The 22,952-nt window shown below is 46.1% G+C and overlaps 1 long non-coding RNA gene across 1 annotated transcript; it reads right to left on the bottom strand.

The window, feature by feature from the left end:
• Positions 1 to 716: 716 nt before the first annotated feature.
• On the bottom strand, positions 717 to 2,940 carry LOC118971802 (uncharacterized). The gene is made up of 2 exons (XR_012123726.1): positions 2,412 to 2,940; positions 717 to 1,847 (listed from the first exon to the last, which is right to left on the bottom strand). It is a non-coding gene; the product is annotated as an uncharacterized lncRNA (long non-coding RNA).
• Positions 2,941 to 22,952: the final 20,012 nt, after the last annotated feature.

The raw sequence follows: 22,952 nt of genomic DNA, 5'->3' as shown, positions 1-22,952 counted from the left end.
TTATCTTGCTCTCGCTTAACCCCAGGATGTATGACTTGCAAAAATAATGTACAGCTGTGGAAAACTACTATGAGTTAAGTGTTTTGAAAATGCTATATAAACCCTTGGCTTTGAGTGCTTGGGGTCCTTGTTGAAACCTGCTGTGTTGGGCAGACACTTGGACCCCAGCTAGCTGGAATAATAATAAACCTCTTGCTTGTTGCATCGATCTGCTGTGGCCTTCGTCTCCTCACTGGGGGGGAAGCGCAGACCGGAATAAGGCCGGTAGGTCTTACAATAATAATCACAGTGGTGTCTGCAGCCTAACAGTGTATTTATTCTCATAAAAGCTTTACATGAATGTTTGCAGCCATTAACCACCAACCAACCAATCTCCCTGAAACTGGGGAATGTCAGAAAAGGAGTGAAGAAAATGACTGAAAAATTGTGAACCTGAAGTTGTAACCTGTGAAACATCACAGAGACTATGCAGGAACTTCATGGCCCATGAACACCTGTGGGTAAAATTGTAGTATTTCCAGAAAGTCTCGCCTGGCTTTCATCTGCATATCAATAGGTGCTCATGGGTGGAGAGAAGTTCATCTCCATATCAATGGGTAATTACCTGGGCAAGGAGGGCTTATCTGTACCTGAGCGGTGAGGGGGAGGGCTGGTTTTGCAGCTGTTTTGAGCAAGAGACGGAGAGATGGGCCGGACTGCAGTTTGAGAGCAAAAAGCCGGTTTTAAACTTTATTTCTCCCTTTGAGTGATTTCGGTTTTTAGAGGTATTTTTCCCCGAGATTTCCTCTCCCCGGACTTACACCACCACACACAGGATCGACAAATCCTGTGGGAATCTCAGAGCGGTAGCTGAGAGGGGCTCTACTGCCCTCACATTCTGATCACATCTCTCAGTTAAGCAGAGTCTGATCATAAGGGGAGAATTGTTAAAAAGAAAAGCACAAGCCAATGACGGAGTCACTCATGTTAATGGCTCTGTGTCAGCAAACCAAGACGTATTAAGTTTGGGTATTAACTAAACTAACTGTAGTTCCAGCCCTCAGGATATAACCTTACTCTGTAAACATGGAATTTCCTGCTCAGCACTAGGAAATTTACCCGTAGGTCCCTTTTGTTCCCCTTAGGAGGGTGACCTTGCTTAAAACAATGGAATCTGCTGATATCCTTTTTCCTGCTCCTTCCGTACCTTTAAAAGTCTCTTCTGCAGTTCAGTGACCCCTGTACTTTCTAGAGGGGATGATGCGCAATTTTGGAATGCTTAATAAAGCCAATTAGATCTTTAAATTTACTTGATCGCTTTTTTGTCATTTAACAGATTTTAAGAAGTGCTTCTGAGACACTCTCCTGTGTGCTTTCCTTTTCTTTTTAAAAATTTTCTTTTCCCTCCCTTTGTTTCCCTTCCCACCCCTCCCTTCTCATTTGGCCCCGAGGCCCTCCCAGGGACGAGGGGGCAGCGCCGGGACTTTCTGGATGGAAAAGGAGGAGGAGTCGCAGGCAAGCCCCACCCACACCCTCCTTCCACGGGCTTGGTGCGCTGAGGGCCGGCACAGGGCCCCCCAGGCCCCGTCCGGGAACCGTTGCTGCAGCCACCGGCTCGGGCAGGCCACGGGCGGCAGGAAGCGCTGCGCGTCCTGGGCGCGGCCTCTGCTTCCTCGGGAGGCGCGCAAGCGCAGACTCCGAAGTGAAGTCCGCCGGTTCTGAAGTTGCCTCTGAACTTTTTAAACCCATGCAGAGCAGACACGACAGGTCCCTGGGGAAGATGGCGCTGACAGTTGACGATTAACAAACTCCTTTAGAGCGAGAGGCTGGGTCAGCTGTGCGGTGACTGAGAAACGAGAATGAGGGCCCTGGGCAGCAAAGAGCAGCTTACCAACCAGGAGCCCGCGGGCCTGCGGCAGTGGGCACCCTGCAGGGCGGAGCCCCGTCCAGGGCGGGAGCCCGGCCGGCCGGCGGACAGCGGCGCGGGCTGCCCTCTGCCGTGGGGTTTGCTCGCTTGTGCTCAGGGCAGGCGGACTCAGCCTGACGGGGAAGGAGCTGGTTCCTGTCATTTACGGCGCCTGGAGACCACCCCACCCAGGCCCCCTCCCGACACAGTGGAACCTTCCCGGGAATCCCCTTAAACAGGGCGGACAGCGCGACCCAGGCCCCCTGGGCATTTGGGGTCATTGGGAATTTCAGACTCGCGAACGCGGGAGCAGCAGGAACTGCCTGCGGGACTAACTGGGCCCTTCGGGACACACCGATGTGGGGACAGAGCAGGTGGGCATGGCTGTCCCAGTTCACCGGGATGGGGATCCAGCTCCCTGACACACTCGGCGTGCACGTCCAGCTGTCCTGTACACTCACTTTTAATCCTCACAACAACCCTTTTAAGTAAGCTCTCTAACTAGCCCCATTACCAACAGACTGACCTTAGAGACGCTGAGGGATGTGCCCGCCCTCACAGCCTGTGGTGTGGCTGAGCGTCTAACCCACAGTCTGGCTCAAGGCTCTGCTGTCCTCCCAGGGAGGGGCGAGGGGAGTCACCGTTCGCTGTCCCCAGTCACCGCACAGTGCTTCAAAGTGTGTCCGCCAAACTTTCTGAGCCACGTTAGGCCTTGACGGCAGGCTGGGCGTGGCATCTGGTGCCTGAACTCGCATTTGAGATGGGATTAAGCCCAGTTTCAAAGCCTAAACAGGTCACTTACCGAGCTCCTCCAGGGCTGGGACCTGGAACCAGGCTGCCTGCAGCTCCCGCACCCGCAGGGCTGGCACAGGAAGCGCCCTCACGGCTGTCACTGCTCCGCCCAGAGTCTAGAATCACAGGGGATCCCTGGGAAATGTAGTTGTGGGCGCTGGGCTGCCCTGGTGCACCTCTCACTCAGGTCTGTCCTCTGAGAAAGCGTGGCGAGCTCCATTGTCCGAGCAGCACTGGCCACAGGCCGCCAGAGGTGCGACCTCGTATTTGGCCCCGTTCTTGCTCGAACGGAGCCTGAAGCCAGAGTGCTAGGGGGCCTTTGTTCATTTTCCTCAGTTGAAGGGCAGAGACACGGTAATGAAGCAGAGTAAAAGTATTATTTAAAGTTTCGCACTTAGGGAGAGAATGTATGGGTGACCTCAGAGAAGAGGTGCGCTGAAAGATTGGGGGTTCCCCTTTTAAAGGTTTTTCCGGAATGTGATAAAGGGCTTGGGGTGTGTTCTTGTTAAGTGGTCTCAAGATGTTTATCTTTGATATAGACATTAAGTCTCTCTTTTTTTCAGTCCTCCAGGTTAAATCTGGAAAATTAGCTTAACATAAGAAATTTACTGCTGGATTCCTTCCCATGATACGCTTCTGGGAGTATATCAATCAAGACTGCCTGCCCTGCCCCCAAGGTGGGCTGAGTTATTGTCTGTTTGCTAGAGTGTGTTTAGAATCTTACTTCTTAACTTAGTAGGTTTTAAATGCAATCTTAGCTTTAAGAAGGAATCTTTCCTGTTTTTACTATGCTGTTTATAGCTGGGCTTGTGCTAAATTAACCATCATGCTTGTCTCCTGCCAGGTTGCAGAGTACTTGATTAGGGGCTGGAGGAGAAAAAGAAACAGCGCACAGGTTAAGTTAAAGAATAAGCTGGACCTTTTAGCAGGCTAAAGTAAATCTTACAATGGCATGATCTAATTGACACAATGAAGATGTGGGCTGCACTCAGATACTTTTCTTTACCTGGGGAATATATGGGCATTCCAAGTTACTCCTGGTCTTTGGAGCTTCAACTGATTAACTCTGGGAGCCTTTTCTGGCTCTCTAGTTTTAACTGGTTAACTCTGAGTCCCTTTTAGTGAGCTTTACTGGCCTTATTCTTCTCCACCCCACTCATATCTATTTTCCTGCCTAACAAGATGTCCTGTGTTTGATGAGGGAGGTGGGGTTCAGAGGGTCTCCAGGACCGGGAGACCTGTTCACCTGGATGAGGCAGAGACAGTTTTACATCATTCCCCCAAGCTATGGCTGTCTCTGTCCATCCATTTCTGTGAGGAGTCTCGTTTCCTCTCTTTCTTCCCTTCATCCCCATGGCCAGTCCAGCTGCACCAAAGCCACTGTGTACTGTGTGAAGTGTGTCCACGTGTGTGGGGTGTGACGTTATATAATGTGGTCTTGTTTTCTGCTGCGTCTTTTATTCATGCCAGTGATACTGCTCTGTAACTCGGGCTAGCTCTTCAGCACCCCCACCTGAGTTTTAAAGCCTGTCCCATGGCTCAGTCCCTGCCTTGTGCTCTCCCTTTGGCAATGACTGTCTCTAGTCCACACCTCTGCCTTCCAGATGCATGAACTTGGGCCTTCCTACCTGAAGGTTCTCTCTGGGCCTGCGCTTGGGCAGGCTAGCCAGCCCTGGGCCCGGTGTCCCTGGGACCCCGTCCAGCACGGCACTGTGGGCCTGAGGGTGAACAGCCACAGTGCGCCCGCTCAGGTGGTTCCTCTCTGAGGCTGGACAGCACTGGCCCCCAGTAGTCTCCGGTGGGAGTGAGGCCCCTTTGGTCACAGAGGTAACCTGCCAATAATGTGCCCTTTATCCATTCTCAAACCACCCCACCTCACTTTCCCACTCGCACACAGGGGCTTCCTTAACTCACCTCCAAATAAGCAGCTTGGATGCAAATCCTCATCTCAGGGGCTGGTTTGGAGGCAGCCTGCCTAAGACTGTTTAACTCCAGCACCACTGGTGAAGGATACATAGTTTGCCTTTGACCCTGGCCTCTACAAACACCAGTGTTGTAAGTACTTACCTCCAGGTACTCTCTAGATGTCTGGGGAACTTCCTGTGGATACACATCAGGAATGGAATGTGCTGAAAGGCAGAGACTGTTCTTAATTTCCCTGAGCACTGCTGTCCCTTTGTGTAGAAAGATTACCATTTTCCTCATATCCTGATTGACGCTTTATGTTAGCCACCTTCAAATGTCTGCTGATCGTAAATGCCTAAGGTAGTAGCAGCTCAGTGTTGCTTTAAATTATACTTCCGTGAATATGAGGGTGTTTGAGTAGCTCTACATTCATTCCTATTGACCCTTCAGGTTTCCCACTCATGCATTAAATAGCAAGGTGCTGAAGAAGCACACTGTCTCAGTAGCTGGGACACAGAAGGGATGAAGGGCAGGGAAGTGTTTATATGGGAAGGGTCTAATTGTAGATGGAGGTTTGGGCTGAACCAGTTTGCCACAGAGTATGAGAAAGGAATTTTTCAAAAGAGTATAGCTATTAAGCTTTGATTCTGAGACATTTGACACCTGAAATTAAAATCCAGACAGAAAATATATAATTCTGAGATTGCTGCTACCATTCTAGTCAAGGTTACAGAGGCCCTTGAGAATCTTCAGGAAGGAAGAATGCCATAGGGAATTCACAGGAATACGATAAGGGAGCTTGAGGCTGGGGGAGAGTACACCGGGGTAATGGGCCACAGGTGTCCAAGGCCAGGAACACCTGAGATCATAGGTCTGGATGTCAGTGGGTCTGGGAACTGCCTCCTTCCTCCAGCACCCAAAGCCAAAATTTGACCACGTCATAGGCTTCCTGTGTAACAGGAGAGCAGCAGTGAGAAATAAACGCGCTGTCAGTGAGCACTCTCACCACAGAAGGACCAGAAGTAGAGTTGGGCTGGGGTAGTTGAAAGGGTATTTTGCTGCAACCCTCCTTACCCAGAACGACTCAGGAGACACAGGCCCACGCAAGAGATTTTATTATCTGAAAGAGAAAATGGCTGCCCCAGAGAGAGGGACCAGCAGCTGGTGGGTGAGGAAGTGTGGTTTTAAGGAGTGGGGGTGGGGTGTGTTCTGCGTTGGTGATTGGATCTTAAGGGGTGGGGGTGTTAGCGTACCAAAATTTGCCTCCAGTAGTAATAATTATACTATGTATAATAATAAAGAAAAATAATGTTTTCTTTATTATTTCAAGTAGTTTTAATTAGAACTTAAAACCATTAGGAACTTTAATTTTCAGTGAACACTGAGAAGTAGGCTATTGTAAACTGTTACACTAGCATTCTTTAGATTGACAGATTTATGAACACATTTTATAATTTCTGGAACCATGTGCTTTGCAGCACAGTCTCACTAAGCACAAAATATGTCTAAACTACAAAAATTCTCAGGCTGTTTGTAGGTATACACACTGTAACACACTGTAACACACAGTTATTATTTAGATGTTCACTTGCTACACTTAGTTTACTCATTCCTAACAACTATGCTAGATTACTTACAAAACCTTTATTGAACATTTGACCAAGTCAAGCCTCTAAGCATTTTATTCTTGAAAGATTTAGCAGATAACATCAACTTAAATGACTTTAGGTAAACTTAGGCAGCTGATAACCATAAGGACATGTCCATTTCAGTTCATCTTAAATTAGCATTCATGCTTAATATCTTTTATTAGAATTTTCTGGAAGTTTTAGAATGCCCAATTTTCATAAGTGCTTGTCTTTAAATATATTTTATTAAAACCATCCAGAGGTAGAAAAATATTTTTCATTTACATGCTTAGACACACAAACATGCAGATTGAGATGTAATGACTACAGTTAGCAACACTTTTCATAAAATAACATATACACAGACAGATACACTGATACAAAGATTTGAATTACTGATATTCAATTACCTTCTTTTCCTTTTAGCTTATTTGACTAAAAGTATCTCAGTTTTCAAGAACACACTCTAAGGGTCAGCAGTTTACATAACTGGGTTGAGGTTTAGATGGCCCCAGACTAACAGGGCTGATAAAGGCTCTGAACTGATAGGGACCGTGTGTGTCCAGGAGGCTGGAAATGAAATGCAAGTACAATTCTAGCTTCAGTCATTTAAAGCCAGGCTGTATTGCAGAAGATAAATTTCTTCCATTTCAGGGAGTCTAGTTTAATTACCTCCCAATTTTTGAAGATAATGATGAACCTAATAAGTAGAATAGATTTTCACCAAAAAAATGGAGAAAGTTAGTCTCATATTGTAGTAGTTCACAGGAATTTTGACTATTTTCTTTCCTTGCATTAAAATAAATTTAGCTGCATAACCTTATTATATTGTATACTTCTCTCAGGCACCAAGCCTCTCTATTAGAGAGTTTGTATTGAGGCCAGGCTTGTGTGCAAAAGATAGGGCACTTCTTTTTCAGGGTCTGGGGATCAAAATTGCTCCCAGTTATTTAGAATGCATGCCAGAGATGTGTCTGGCTTTAAACTTGAAGAGGAAGTGTCCACCTGGAAGAGAGAAAGATAGGTGTGTGACACCTTGTCAACCTTTTCTCTGTGGGTGGGCATCCCCTTGCCTTGGAGCCTGGGTGATGGTTTTCAATTACCTCCTCTGCCAGGCCTACTGGATTTAACCACTCCTTACCAGCATGGCCTACACCTTGCCTTGATTTCCCTCTTGCCTTCCCACTCAGCAAGAGTTGCCTCGAAGCTCTGGATTTAGTGAGACTTTACCAGTGTGCTCCTACTTTACACCTTTTGGTAGTTTTGCTAGTTTTCTTTGCACAAGCTTAATCATTCCCTGAGAGCCCCCTGCCTGTCTGATAAGTGCAGGGACTGTGTGACCTCTCGCTGCCAGAGCCTTGGTCAGAGTCACAAGCCTGTTTTGCTTCACTGGGGCTGCAGAAAAGAAAATGCCGTAGCTCCAGGATGACTGCCTCTAAGGAAAGGAGGTCAACAGAATAGAGCCATTTACATGTTGGGCTCAGGGTTCAGTTTGATTACTTCAAAGACTTCAATTACACAAGAGAAAGTGGTGCAGGCCTAAGAAAACTGCTTTGAATGGGGAGCAGGGGAGCTTTTTCCAAGGCCAGAGATAAAATTTAGAGGCTGCTGTGGACATTTATGATGGTGGTGTGTGTGTGTGTGTGTGTGTGTGTGTGTGTGTGTCTATACTCTTAAGCACCAGTTTCTGCCACTGCATGGTAATTATCCTGGTAGTCACTGTAAGAAATCTCATCTGTAAGACAAGAGGTCAGGTGTCCTCTGTGACTCTTGCATAGGCAGCAGCCTAGCTGGAGGTTCACTTAACACTATCAAATGAACTGGCCCGAACTGAGAAACAGGACCACTGTCTACTAATCCAGTCTGCCCTTGCAGTCTGCAGATTAGGAGAGGAAAGTAGGGGATCTGCTCAGCCACTCCCCGACATTCCCGTCCATCTGTGGGGGATCAAGAAGCGGGAGACACTGGGAAACCTCTCACCTGAGACTTAACACTGGTAGCCAATGCTAATTGTCTTTTAAGTGGCTAATGGGTGCCCAGACACATTTTATGAGATAAAGAGTACAGCATTAAGTCAGGAATAAGAGTGAAGTGTAGATCTCTTACCTTGCGATGGTGAGCATCAGGTTCCATGAAATTGATGAAGTTAGGAGAGAGTTAGGAATGCCCCTGCCTCACACAGAGGCCAGGGTGGCCTGAAGAAGCAGGCTGGAAGTTAGAGACAGAGAGGGAGAGAGACACTCCTCATGGACACCCAGTCGGGCTGTCGGGGTCTGATTCCAGACACGCGGGCCTTTGAGGTGCCACTGAAGTGTAGCCTCAGCCTAGAATCTCGCAGTTGCCCACGGCCTTACTCAGTCCCTCGCATCCAAGGAGATGCCTCTGAAGGGGAATCCTGGCCTCCACTCAGGTGACTTTCCTGGCTCCCAAGGGAGACAGGGGATCCACTGAGGGAGATGCAGGGGAACCTGTCACTCGAGAATTTGAGGTCGGCAGACGGGCTAGTCCCATTTAAGTGGCTGATGAGCGCCTGATGCTGTGTGCCGCAGATGGCTTCCTTCTATAAGGACAGTGAAAGAAAAGGCAGGCTTGGATGCCAATACTCACCTCTGAAGTTATCCTGGTCGAGCCCCAAAGATGATGCCAGGGTTCTTGTTTGTGGAGTCAAAGAACGAACTTAGCAAACACCCAAGGTAGGAGAGCCAGGGAGAGGCTTTTATTCAGAAATAATGTGAGAGGAAAGAGCTCCTGACTCCCACCAGGAGGGGACAAGAGAGTGTGTTGTGTTGTCTAGGGGATTTATAGGCAGTTGAAGACTTTTGGGAACTGAGGGCTTAGGGTGTGGACTTGTACCACCTGCCCTGCCCTCAAGGAGGGCTGGGTTGTTGTTTGTTTGCTAGGGCTGTTTACAGTGAAGTCACGGGTTATGCTGAGATACCCTTCTCTATTTGTGGAACACTAAAACATTCCAGGCGAAGTTGCTCCTGGCCTTTTGACCTTTAACTGATCTCACTGAAGATGTCTATATTCCTAGTCTAGTATCTTTACCCTAGAGAATTAGTGTGACCTTGACTTTGCATAATGCTGAACACATATTTTTGAAGGGGACACAGTCTGAAGAAACAAAGCAAATTCAGGTATGGCCGAGATTATGGAGTTGTCAGGCCAGGAATTTAAAATAAGAATCAAAAGAAAATGCTAAATATAAAATATTCTGCAACAGAAATGAAGAATGCCTTTGATGGGCTCACCAGTTGACTGAACATGGTGTCAATAGAAACTTCCCAAACTGAAATGCAAAGAGAAAAAAAGCCAAAGAAAGAGAAAAGTAGAGACTATTTATGAACTTTGGAACAATGATAAGAGATGTAATATACATGTAATGGGAATACCAATGAGAGACAGAAGCAGAAGAAATATTTTAAGTAATAATAAGATGAATATTTATTTTCCAAAATTAATCACATACACTAAGAACAACATATGGGTAATTATCCAAAAATCAACATGTAGGCATACATTATATTAAAATTGTAGAAAACCAGATAAAGAAACTCTTCAAAGAAACTAGAAGAAAAAAAAACACTTTACATACAGAAGAACAACAATAATTTTGTTGGGCCTTCAGAAACCATGGAAGCAAGAAATATTTAAAATGCTGAAAGAGTCAACCCACTAATCTAGAATTCTGCATCCTGCAAAATTATCCTTCAAAAGTGAAGGTGAAATAAAGATGTTCCCAGACAAATAAAAACTGAGGGTATTTGTCACCAGTAGACATGCACCGCCAGAAATGTTAAAAGAACTTCTTCAAAGAGAAAGACAATGGTATAGATCAGAAGCTTGGTTGTATATAAAGAATAAGCATTGGAGAAAAATAAAATAAAGTTAAAAAAAGCCTTTTTACTTATTTATTTTAAATTATTCTTTATTTATTTAACAGATAACAGTTCTTTCAAAATAATAATAGCAACAATGTATTGTGTGATTATGGCTATGGATAAATTAAATGAAAGACAAATGTTATGAGGGATGGAGGGAGAATTTGGAACACTGTAATAAAGTACCTGCATTAACTGTGAAGCATTACAGTGTAATTTGAAAGTGACACAGATTACTTATGAATGTATGCTGCAAACCCTAAGGAAATGAGTGAAAAAAATTTTTTAATTGGTATAATTGATATGGTTAGAGAGCAGAGACAATGGAAGCATACAAAATGTTCTATTAAAACTAGAGAAGGCAGAAAAGATGGGAAGAGTAAAAAAATAAGAGCAACAAACAAAACAAAATATGGTAGATATTAATCCAACTATATTAATAATTACTTAAGTACCATAATATAAATACACTAATTAAAAGACAGAAACAGAATGGATAAAAAAATAAGACCCAGCTGGATGTTGTCTACAAAAAACCACTTTAAATGTAATGATACATATAGATAAAAGTAAAGGGATGGAAAGTAATACTGCATATCAAACAACAGAAATTAATAGTTTCCTCTCTCCCAAAGGTAAAAAACACTTTGCCTAAGCACTAGTAATGCCAAGCAAATATTTGTCCATTGTTCTAAATCCTTGAATTGACAATGTCTCTACAGTATATGAAACAAGAAACATTATTTTTGGATGTTTGATATCCAGTGACCAGTTTATGGAGCGTATGCCTCAGAGATAGTAAAGAGAAATAAATATAGTGGCTTTAACATGTTTTCCAGAGTTTTGCTACTAACAAAGCAGTGTGATTACAATGTTTTTTTCTATAAAACAGAATCTCCTGGGTTCTTTGCTTATATAATTGTTCAAAACATGATCCAGAGCCACCTATGTTATTATCGCATAGGATTATTTTATGAATATAGATATTTGGCAACCACTTAAAACTAGTGAACTAGAGTTAAATCTACATTTTTAACAAGTTCACTAGATGGGAAGCTTATGTGCAACAAATATAATTTTGTCATTTCCCATTAAGATGTATAAAGGTCAAGTTCAATCCAGATCAAGTATGTTCAGATACATCTCAAACTTTTTGGAACATATGAAAGTGCCTATGAGATGAAGAATCTTCTAAACATCCATTTAGCACCAAAGCAAGCAGTCACTTATTAAGTATTCACTGAGAGCCTCCAGAGCGTCAGCCTACTGTGTGCTAGGTAGGCTCTGAAGTTATGAATCGCTGGGGACCTCCTTCCAGGGAGAGCCCTGTGTGGTTAGAGGAAGACTAGACACCAACAGCAGCCTTTTGAATGAACTTGCTCTCATGGCAGAAAGTATGTAGAGGAACACAACCTAGAGATGCAGAAGATGCTTTGAAAGAGCAGAAAACATAGCTGCATAAGAACATATGTCACGGTCAAGGTATAACAAGGTCCCCCCACCTTTGTTTTCAAACACTTTGTCTCCTCTCCAACTCTTGCAAACACTGACATTATTTTGGAGCCTCTAATTAGCCAGACTTTGCAAAACCAACCAACATAATAAGGAACATCTGCAGAGAACTACAGCATTGTGTTTACGGTGAAAGATTGGGTTCTTTCCTCCTACCATCAAGAATTAGACAAGGATGCCCACTCTCATTATTCATAGTCAACATTGTACTGGGAATGGGAATTCAAGCCATTGCAATAATAAAATAAATAAATAAAAAGCATGCATTTTGGAATGAAAAAAACAAAACTACCCCTATTTGCAGATGAGAAGACTTTCAAGGCAGGAAATTGGAAGGCATTTACTTTTTAAAAAAGCTATTATGAATAAATGAGTTAAATCGGTCAGAAGATACAATTTCTAGATATCAACAATGAACATGTAAAAACCAAAATTAAAAACACAAAATCACTTATAATTGTTTCAAAGAAAATGAAATACGTAAGTATAAGACAATAAAATATTCAAAGGATCTGTATGCTGAAAATTATAAGATACTGATAAAAAAGAATCAGACTAAACAAATGCAGACATACTCTGTTCATGGATTGGAAGACTCAACATAGTGTCAATTCTCTCCAAATTAATATATGTTTAATGCAATTCCCATCAGAATTCCAGCAAGTTTTTTGGTATGTTTTACTTTTATATTTTGCAGATAAAGATCTTATTCTAAAATTTTACATAAATTAACAAGTCCTAGAATAGCTAAGACAAAAATGTAAAGGGTTGGAGAAAGATATACCCTGCTAACATAAATCAAAAGAAGCTGCAGTAGCAATATTAGTATTAGCAAAACCAATTTAGAACAAGGAAAATTATCAGGTATGAAAAAGAACATTGCATTGTGATCCAGGGGTCAGTTATCCAAGAACATATAACAATCTTTAATGTATATGTACCTAACAACAAAACATTAAAGTATATTAGGCAAAAACTGATAGAACTGCAAAGGAGAAATAGGGAAACCCACCTTAGAGACTGTCGCCGCTCCTCTACAGTAACTGATGGATCCCGCACACAGAAATGAGTAAGGATATAACAGCACCAAACAGCACCATCAATTGATTGGATTTAATTAACATTTATAGAATACAGGCATACGTGTTTTATCATGCGTCACTTTGTGGCACTTTGCAGATAATGTCTTTTTTACAAATTGAAGGTTTGTGGTGATCCTGCATCAATAAGTGTATTGCTGCCATTTTTCCAACTACATTTGCTCACTTTATTTCTCTATATCACATTTTGGTGATTCTCAGACTATTTCAAATGGTTTCATTATAACATTTGTTATGTTGATATGTGATCAGTGATTTTGACTTAATGAAAGCTCAGATAATGGCTAACATTTTTTAGCAATAAAACATTTTAAATTAAGGTAAGAACATTTTTTCACACATAATGCTATTGCACTTAATACACTACAGTACTGTGTAAACACAACTTTTATATGCACTGGGAAACCATACAATTAATTTTACTCACTTTATTGAGATATTTGCTTTATTGTGATGGTCTGGACCTGAACCCACAGTATCTCCAAGGTTTATCAAAGTCTGTTCTCAAAATATAATGGAATTAAATGAGAAATCACTAACAGAAAGATAGCTGGAAAATCCCGAGATATTTGGAGATTAAAAAACATACTTCTGATAATCTTCCTTGAGAAGAAATCTCAAGAGAAATGAAAAAAAATTGAACTGGGAAATAAACAGGGAAAAAACCTATCAAAATTTGTGGGATGCAGGGTGCTTAGAAATGTATAACATTTAATGCACACATTAGCAAAAATAAATATCTAAAATAAACAATTTAAGCTTCCATCTTAGAAAACTTTACAAAATGAAGAGTAACAAACCTACAGCAAGCAGAAGTAAAAGCATAATAAAAATATGGGCAGCAATCAATGAAGTTGAAAACAGAAAAACAGTAAAGAAAACAAAACCAAAAGCTGCTGTTTGATAAAAATTAGTTCTTACTTTATTTATAATTCTTTATATCTCAGCAGTTTTCAAAATCTAAAACATCTCCTTCTTCTTGAAAAGTACATTGTCTTCTATGAACCTTTAGAAGTCCTCAAATTACAATGTGCCTCTATTTTACCAATTACTTTTTGCTAATTCACTGTGAGTTATTGTTTCCAGGCTGCAGCAAAGTTCATGATGACCTTTATATAATCAAAAGCCTAAAAAAATTTATCCTTCTTTCTAATTTTTCCTTCTACTTTCTCAACTACTTCTTTGAAGAGCCTTCAACACACCGTAACACTTGAACTTTAACATCCTTGATGTCTTCCTTTATTTCTTAGCTGCAGGTACAGTACTATTACTCAAATACCTTTTGAAAAATTGTGTTAAGATGCAGATGGAAGTATAACACAAACAATATAGCCAATAACATTGTAGTTTCTTTGTTGATGGATGGCATCTATACTTTCTGTGGTGAGCATTTAGTAATGCATACATTTGTCAAATCACTGTTGTACATCTAAAACAAATATAATATTGTATATCAATTACGTTTCCAAAAAAAGTGGTAGGAATATTTAATAAGAAATTATCCTCTTAACAAGTTATTACATGTACAATATTGCTAACTGTAGGTACGATGGTGTAGCCACATCTCTAGAAATCACACATTTGTGTAACTCAACTCTCCATTTAGACCTCCCCCTTGATCCTGGAAATCACCAATATGCCCTCTGCTTCTAAGAATTTGACTGTTTCAGATACCTCATGCAAGTGGAATCATGCAGTATTTGTATCTGGCTTATTTCAACTAGCATTGTGTCCTCAGGGTCCTTCCATTTATTGTACAGCAGAATTCCTTACTTTTCAGAAGCTGAATAGTATTCCATTGTATTTATATACCACACTTTCTTTGTCCACTCATCTGTCAATACACATTTAGGCTGTTTTCACATCTTGGCTACTGTGACTACTGCTGCAATGAACAAGGGAGTACAAATAGCAGTTCAAGATCCTGATTTTAAATCTTTTCAATATATACTCAGAAATGGAAAGTCCTATTCAAGTCCTTTGACCACTTGGTAATCATGTGGTTTTTTATTTTGCTTTTGAGTTGTAGGAGTTCCATATGTACTTGGGTGTTAATTGCTTTTATTTTATTTTTGTGAATATGTTCTCATTTTCTCTAAGTTGCCTATCACTCTGCTAATTGTTTCCTTTTCTATACGGAAGCTTTTTCATTTGTCGTGGCCCCATTTGCCTGTTTTTGTGCTGTCTGTGCGTTTAGTGTCATATCCAAGAAGTCACTGCATCAAAACCAACATCATGAAATTGTTCACCTTTGTTTTCATCTAGGAGTTTTACATTTGCAGGTCTTATATTTAAGTGCGTAATAGATTTGGAATTGGATTTGCATATAGTCTAAAGGTGGATGTGCAGTTTTCCTAATACTATTTGTTGAAGAAACTACGCTCTCTCTGTTGCATATTCTTGGCACCATTGTCAACAATTAGTTGACCATTACTGTATGTGGGTTTACTTATTTGCAGGCTCTTTGTTTAATTTCTTTGGTTTATATCTCTTTCTTTAAGACAGTAACATAATTTTTTGATTTCTGTTAATTTGTAATATATTTTGAAATGAGGCAGTGTGATGCCTACACCTTTATTCTTTTGTCTCAAGATGCTTTTGACTATCAGAGTCCCTTGTGGTTATACTGAAATGTAAGATTAAAACAATTTTTTTGTGTCATAAAAGCTCATTCAGATTTTGCTAAGGATTGAACTGAATTTGCAGATTGTTTCAGGTAGTATTGACTTTTTAGTTATATTAGTTAGAGATGAAAAGGAGGTGCTGCAGCAAATGGCAGAGCGCTCCCGGGAGGGTTCCATGGAGGACAGCCGTGAGAGCTGTTGGCGACAGGGACAGGTGGCCCGGGACCTGCAGATCGGTCGGCTGTGGCCTGGGATCGGGAACGGCTGCCAGGGCACTCACGGGCCCACTGCTGCTCTGGCTGAGCTGAGAGCCAAGCTCTTCGGTTCTGAAACCATATCTGGGAGACAAAAGGGGACAAGTGGGCTTCACAAGAAGAAAGACATTCCAGCTCTATCCCTCCCTGATGGGCCACACAGGGGGCAACGAACTTTAGGCCTCATCTTGGGGGCATTGTGCCTATTCTTTCACGTGGCCCTTGAAAATTAGGTGTGCAATCTGGGCAACTGCAAACACCTGGCTGGCAGTGTCTCCCACAGTAAAGGCCAGAAGCTCGAGCTCAACACCGCCTGCCCCCAACCTCCCTTACCACCTCCCTTCCTGGAGATCGAGGCCTCCGTGCCACCAGCCCTGGGTCTACTGGGGCACATAGAGAGAGAGATGCCTAACCTCCCCCACAACGTCCTGGGAGATGTCAGGTTCTCAGGTGTACAGGCATGCCTCACAACCCTTCCCTGTGCCTAGTGAACACCTGTGTCTAGGCCTGGCACCCTATATTCAGGGAGGGACCAGGTAAAGAGCTCTCCTGACCATGCTGAGCTTGGTCTCCACACATGGACAGGAGACAGAGGCCCCCGGGGCCCTGCAAGCCAGTAGAGGCAGGGTCAAAACTTGTTGCACTCCCACGTGAGGCTTTCAGAGTCACTGGCTCTCGTGCACCTATGCACCTGCTCCCTCATCCGCATTACAAAAGCTACTCTCTCCACAGTTCACAGAGAGCAACCGTTCCCTCTGCTAGGGACGCTGCCATACAGGGGCCCCTCAGAAGAGGTAGCGATGTTCACATTCCCCCACTTTCTGTCCCACCACTTTGGCTACAGGCATGCGAGATGCTGACGGTGTCCTTCCACAAGTCCTCCTTTGGGCGGACAATCACGTGCCAGGCCGAGAGCTTCCCCGCCATGCTAATGCCCCGGATCACTGGCAAGAGCCAAGAGAGCCCCCACACATGCAGCACCACCTCAGCGGCCACTACCCCTTCCACGCGGGACCACTCGTGTGCCCCATGCTGAGGACTTACCTGAATTCTGGATTCTGGAATGCCTGTTTGTCTAGCCAGTAATTCCCTGGCAGCCATGCCAGGGAATCGGTTCTTCTCAAAGGCTTCAACGAGGATACGGGTTTGGGATGGAGAGATGGGTGTCCGCTTTCTCCGGGACTGTTTTTGGAAACTTTCTGGAGAAGAGGAAAGGAAGAAGAGGGGGGTTGTACGCCAACTGCACATTCGAGGAGGAGCCAGGTATCTTTGGTGGGACTGTCTTTCGGGTGAGGGGGCCAGCCTTGCCCTCCACGCCCTCTCCTCCCACTGGATCCTCAGAGGGGGCTCATCGAGCAATGCCTGCGTGCCCTTGTGGAAAGGCCCCAAGCCGATGGAAGAAGGGGACTCTGCGCTTACAGTTTTGGGACCAGAAGGCGCAATGCCTTCCTGGCCAGGGAATGGCCCACCGGCCAAACGGTGGCACAGTGTCTGCTCCCGGGATAAACACTAAGGGGCCAGGGCTAGATGTCGCCGGTCACTCTCCTAAGCAATCTTGGCAAACAATGAGCACCCGCACGCAGAGCCACCTCCTTCCCCAGGATGTCCTGCGAGGAAGTGCATTTGGAGTGCTGTGTACTCACCTTGAGTCCAAGCATGAGTTTGCTGCTCCTGCCAATTCAACTGCTGTTCCCCTAAGGGGCTCATGGGCCCCAGTTGGCTCTGCCTCCGCTGTCTTGTTCGTTGGTTTTGAAACCAAACCTAAGTGCACAGGAAGAATGGGCTGTCAGGCAACGTTTGTCAGCATAGTTATACTGCAGGGCAATCAAACTGTGCTCACACACACACACACACACACACACACACACACGCATTTGGAAACACACACAAACACACGCCCTCCACCCGCACAGAGGAAAGAATGAAGTCCCATAGTCGGCTGTGCGCCCCCCGTGGAAATGTATGAGATTCTAAGGCACTGTACTGAGGGAAGAAGGAAGCTCTCCTGTCCAAACGAGAGCACATGTGTCATCAGTGAGATTCATTTCTTCCTTGGTCCTCCTCATGCTGTCCGAAGGAAATAGGCCTCTTTGAGGAGACAATTATTACTTTCCTGTGGGCAGAAGGAGCTCATTTACATGCCCTCAGTCTGTGTCATCCTCTTCACTTCACCTCTGCCAATTTCTCTGTCTGTCTCTGGGAGACTCTCTTTCCTCTTGCACCCCTGCCTGTCTCCCACTCTGTGTCCATCTCTCTCCCTCTCTCTTCCTTTCTCGGGGTCCCTGTGTCTGTCTCTGCCAGCCACTGCCCAACTCCCGTCTCCCTCACGTGCTTTCTCTTACTCTACATGCCTCCTCTTGGTGTGGGCGTGGTCAGTGCCTGATTGCTGTTTCTCGGCCACCCCAGGTGGGCATGGGCCCTACAAATCCACAACACAGCAAACATGGGGTACCGTCCCTGCACAATGCCGACGGTTGACAGTGTGCTGATCTGCCTGGGAAGTACTCACTCCACTCAACGTTCCCTCTCACTCAGTCCCGCCACAGGCTCTTCCGCATAAGGAGGCACCTAGGTCCCCAATACATATCTTGGAAACCAGTGTCATTCTCATTAACGATAAACCATGTGTTTGCTTCCTCCCTGTGGGTGACAGAAGACCGGTAATGCGTGTTTTTTTCCTTTCAATAATTCCTGTGTGTTTCATGTGGAAAATGGGATTCTTGTTACTCAACTCCTATTGCGGAGGACAACCAATATCGGGTGTCCTCTTCTAATGTCCCGGGCATTGTGTGCACATGTTACCAGTGCTTCCTTCACCACTTAATTCAACCCTGACCACAGAGGCCTGTGACTTCCGCAGAGGTGGCTGCTCGGATGGAACCAGTAGGGGAACTGACAGTACGCCCCTCCCAGCCTCAGCATTCCTTGTCTTGTGGTCTCCTCCATGACCATCAGTTCAAGTGGGCCCTGACCTACTGGGTTGCCATGACCAAGGGCTCCCAGGGGACACGCATTCATTGCTCTTGCTCACATTGTCGGGAATACTGTCTGACACATGCAGAAGTGGAGCCTCCAGAGAAGGAAATGTGTCTTCTGCCCTGTATGCCCTAAGATCGAGCACGTGGAAGCCCATGGCTTCCTGGGCTCCATCACATGTGAATAAAACCCTGGCCTCGGGCCCTTCCTCTAGGACATTGCCTCAACTGATTTGGGGCTCTTCCTTCTTCCTTCCCATTGCATGACCCAAACAGGCCAAACCTTGTCAGCCAGTGACCTGAGCTGAGAGGTCGACTCCAAATGGCTTAGCCCGGATTGTCTCTGCACCTCGACCCATAGAGACAAGGATAGACAGACTCAAGCCTACCTGGATCCTGGATTCAGGGACGTCAAGTTGTTGGGCCAGTCGTTCCCTGGTAGTTATGCCAGGGTAGGGGTTCTGTCGAAACACTGCTTTCAGTGCATCCCTTTGACTCGGCTTCAAAACAATCCTCCTTCGTCGGGATCCTCCTGGGACTGGGCCTGATGCACACAAAAGGCGCAACGCATTAGGCGGCTTCCATGTGGATGCAAACCCAAACTGGCAGTGCAAGCCCAGCTCTGCCCTTCATGCACGTCCAGGGACTACTGTACTGCCCCATATGAGCCGACCGAATCCCCCACGTGCAGGCTGAGTGAGACACGGGCCGTCCAGCATATACCCATTAGGGGGGAACATAGCCAAAGGCCTGGGGATCTATCATAAGCAATCCCTATAACTGCATGCAAGGGAACCTGAGAAGCTATAGAGATAAAGGGATCTTGTTGCAAATAAAAACTGTCACATGTATAAACAAAAGCAAAAGCAAGGGCAAAAGCAAAACCCAAATTCCAGGAACGCCCGACGTTGGGCTCCAAGTAGAAGGAAACCCCTCGATCTAAGTTGAATAGGAGCTACTAAAGATGACCATTCCTGGGCCATTCTCTGCAACTAGAGGGCCAACCTTAAGCCTTCCGATAGGGGAGCCGTGGAAGCGCATCAAGGCTCCCAACATCGTCCTTTCTCCTCCCTAGGATAGAGCAGCCCAGCCTCTCTCAATCACCTTGCCCCAAGTGTTCACTGAAACACAGCCCTGCGCCCAAACCACGGTGGCAATTTCTGTTTTCCCGGATTCCCAGAAAGCCCCCAAGGTGTTTGCCTGATCCCAGGACCGAGCAGACATACCACTTGACGTGCCGATCCAGTCCATGTAGGGAGAGTGGCCCGGATTCCACGGAGGCTCCTGGACAACTGGGCAGAACCAGGAAGGACAGAACTTACGGATGCATAGGATGCCCGAGCCCTGCTCACTTAAATACCTTCCTGCCGTAGCCCTTCATTAAATATTTAAGACCTTGTCTGCGGGGGGTGGGGTGGGGATTGTGAGCGCCAAGAACACGTGAGCCGAGCAGAAGAGCACACAGACACGACAGCTGGACCCGGGCAATGGAGACTCCCGTTGCCGGTCCCCTGTCTTGGGAATGGACAAAATTCTTGCCTTCCCTGACCCCAAGAAGCTGGCTTGACGTATAAACCTGGCATTGAGACGGTCTGGGCTGACTGCTGACAGTCTGACTGAATGCAGGTAGCAATAAGGCCTCCATGTAAATCTTCGATTCCCAGTGCGGCAGCGCGCCAACATGCTCGATGTGTCTTGGGCCCACCCGACACAAGTCTCCGCAGGAACGCCCATTGCTGCTCCCTTGGGATCCGTGCAGGCCTGCCTCCTCCTTCCGGGTCTCCTTGCCAGGGGCTTCTGGTCACTGGGGTCACATTACACACGGGAGGGCGCTGAGGATATTCCCAGCACAACCTTGAAGGAGTGCGCAAGTGAAATGTTCAGGGAAAGTGGGGTGCCTCCCAGGTTCCTTGGCCAATTTCACAATCCTCGTCGCAGTACCACTGTGCTGTACGGCTGCCTAGTTCCCATACGCAGAGTGTCTTTGCCCTCAGTTACATTCCAGCAACCCCGGCTCCTCAGGACCATGGAAGGCTACCTTAGCAGAAATGGGGAGAGCCTCCCTTCGCTCTCTTCGTGTTGCACATTTCACTCCTCATACCCTGGAATGCATTTCCTTCCATCCTCAAAACAGTTACCTTGCTGTAGGGTCGGGAATTGACCCTCAGCATTCCTATGAGGAGTTTGATATCTTGGTTGATCCCCTGGGTCGTGATCAACTGCATTGAATGCTGAGCTTGAGACAAGCACATCACGTGGTTGCAAAGAATGCTCAAGCAAGTTCTGCTGACTAAACCCCAAGGGAGGAGGCGAGGCATACCTCCTTTGTGCTTGGACAGAAAAGGAAGCAGGTGATGTCTAGTTGCTTGCCCTTGCCCTGGGCAGCATGTAGTCGGGGTAACCCCAGCGATCCTTGAGCTCAGAAAAACACCTTGGGAAGAGGGGAGAAATTCCTGGTAATGCGGCAAGTACGTTGGAAGTGCCACGCTAGTAGAGTGAGATCTCTCTTTCCTTTCCACATCGAGTGGAGACAAAACAGGGACTGGAAGTGCCGACGTGCAATCCTTCAAGAAAGAACACCAGACTATTGACGGTGGATGTGTTGCGGGTGCTGGAAAGCAGGCACTGGCAGGCAAATGCTACCTGTCCCAGATTTCAATTGAGTTTATGGTTCTAGACGGAAAGAGAAAGGAAAGGGAGGTGAAAGGAGGAAAGGCAGAGAGACAGAAAGAAGAGAGGAAGAACGGCTGAAAAACCAGAAAGGAAGAAAGAGCGAAAGGAAAAGGAAAGTCAAAAAGGTAAGAGAGAAAGGAAGTAGGAAGGAAGGAAAGAAGGAAAGAAACGAAGAAGCTGACGGAGAAACAAGCTATGCTAAGAACTCCAGAAGAAAAACCGAAGACCTAGTGTATGTTTTCCCCACCCACGCCTGTGAAATTCGAGCCTGTGTATTCAGACGCAGACAATGGGGCTGAAACAGGAATGATTCTGGATGGGACTGACGATAGCAGGAATTGAAGGCAAGCCTTTAGGAACAAAGAGCGCTAGGTGTGTCTCTGCGTGCGTGCGTGCGCACCTGGGAGTGTGTGTGAGTGAGTAAGTTGGGGTACCAACGTGGCTTCGCCCAAAGGTAACACGGTTAGTTTCAACGAAGGGAATGCCTGGGGAAGCACCCGTTGCGTTTGGGCAGCTAGAGAGATGTTCTCTCCCGAAGGTGGGTCCCACGTACGGCACATTCCGAGAAAGCATCAAATCTGTAACCCTTCCGTGAGCGAGGTGGCCATTTTTTGGCTCCAGGGGGCAAAACAGCCATCCTGGGGGCTGGGGTTGGGTTTCTTGTTTTCATGCTGCACCCAAGGTGATCGCCAGGTGGCGCCCTTGGCTGCGTCTGCCGGGGTGCGGAAGCAGCGTGGCCCCTCCCAGGATTCTCTGTTGAAGAGCTCCGGATCCAGAGCCCCAGGTTCCAGGCCCGGGAGGTCGCAGAGCAGTGCCGCCATGTTGCTGAGTCACGGCGCTGCTTCCGGGTGGGTGCGGCTGTCCTGGCCTGCAACGGCCACTGGAGCCGCAGCCTAGGGGGCTCCGGCCTCCAACACGTGAGCACCCACAGGCCCGCCGGCTCCCGTTCTGACTCCTCCTCAGGCACTCATTGTTGCTGAGGGTGGCAGCTCTGGTTTGGACAGCAGCCAGAGCCTCCTGCCAGCCCCCAGATGTGATTCCCAAAGGACACCCACGGACAAGGCAGGCTCCAGGTCCCAACCGCAGGCTCCGAGAGTCATCTGGGGTGGCCTGCATCGGACCTGCGTTGGGGTTGGGGTCGGTGTTGGATCGATCCCCAGCTCTCAGCTCCCTCCACGGTCTCTGAAAGTCCCAACCCCAGGGGACCTGAAGGTAGATGTCCAAAAGCCCGAGGCACATGTCGGCCCATCTTATTCCGAGGGTGTTCCTTTGCACAAGGCACTTCCCTTCCCAAGGATAAGGTCTCTGCTCTCCCGCGGCCGACTCGTGTCTCAGAAGACCACCTGCTCCTGAAACAGACCCTTGCCCTCTGCCTGCAGAAACTATTCATAGGTCGCTACTTGCAGAGATATGCTGGAAGAGAAGCCCAGGGTGGGAGCGATGAGGAGGGACTCAAGGACTAGATATGTCTGCACGCAGATGCAACCTACACGCACATGGAGGTGCATGCAGACGTTGATAGCGATACAGACACGTGGGTCTCTATGATTTCCGGTGGCGCATAACACACTCCTTTTCTTATTTTCTTACTTGTAGACTCTGGTCACAACATGTTGCAGCCACAGGCAGAGAAGAAGTGAGTCCGGCTTCCTTGGTGTGTCCTAGGGAAAGAACCAGGGCACGACAGAACCGTCCAGGGAAGGAACCGCAACCCAGCCTATTG

The sequence above is a fragment of the Manis javanica genome, chromosome 12 (assembly GCF_040802235.1).
Source record: "Manis javanica isolate MJ-LG chromosome 12, MJ_LKY, whole genome shotgun sequence".
Lineage (NCBI taxonomy): Eukaryota > Metazoa > Chordata > Mammalia > Pholidota > Manidae > Manis > Manis javanica.
This window is presented reverse-complemented; position numbering and strand designations above follow the sequence as displayed.